Below are 695 nucleotides of genomic sequence, written 5' to 3' on the forward strand. Positions count from 1 at the left end.
GCCTCGCGTGGGTTCCTGTGTTGCCTACCTAAAGAAAAGGAATTCGGTCCGTATCGTGTGCCTATATTCGCCTCACCACCTCGTGGCGCTGGGGGAACCCCAAAGTATCTCCCGTGTTCCATGCTGTCCTCTCACATTGCCGTGTCGGTGGCATGGCCCGCTGGCAGTTATGCTCATGCTCTCGGATTTGGAGCCTTGTGCAGGTACACGGGGTCTTCGACCTCCATTTCTCCGCCAAGCGTTCGTCGCTCGTTGTGGGCTATCGCCGCGCCTGCCTCTGACCGTGCCGGCTCTGTCGGTCGGGCTTATGTAGTGCCGGCCTCATAAAAAAGGAATGCTACCTGGTTGATCCTGCCAGTAGTCATATGCTTGTCTCAAAGATTAAGCCATACATGTGTAAGTATGAACTAATTCAGACTGTGAAACTGCGAATGGCTCATTAAATCAGTTATAGTTTGTTTGATGGTATTTGCTACTCAGATAACCACAGTAATTCTAGAGCTAATACGTGCAACAAACCCCGACTTCCAGAAGGGACGCATTTATTAGATAAAAGGTCGACGCGGGCTATGCCCGTTGCTCTGATGATTCATGATAACTCGACGAATTGCACGACCTTTGTGCCTACGACGCATCATTCAAATTTCTGCCCTATCAACTTTCGATGGTAGGATAGTGGCCTACTATGGTGGTGA

The 695-nt window shown here is 50.2% G+C and overlaps 1 non-coding gene across 1 annotated transcript in view; it reads left to right on the forward strand.

The window, feature by feature from the left end:
- Nucleotides 1–338: 338 nt before the first annotated feature.
- LOC114278332 (18S ribosomal RNA) overlaps nt 339–695 on the forward strand; it is a 1,808-nt gene continuing 1,451 nt past the window's right edge. The window contains exon 1 of the ribosomal RNA XR_003634879.1: nt 339–695. This exon is cut by the window's right edge and continues 1,451 nt beyond it. This is a non-coding gene — a ribosomal RNA (18S ribosomal RNA).

Source organism: Camellia sinensis, unplaced genomic scaffold (assembly GCF_055761805.1).
Source record: "Camellia sinensis isolate YWXY unplaced genomic scaffold, ASM5576180v1 Unanchor6, whole genome shotgun sequence".
Classification (NCBI taxonomy): domain Eukaryota; kingdom Viridiplantae; phylum Streptophyta; class Magnoliopsida; order Ericales; family Theaceae; genus Camellia; species Camellia sinensis.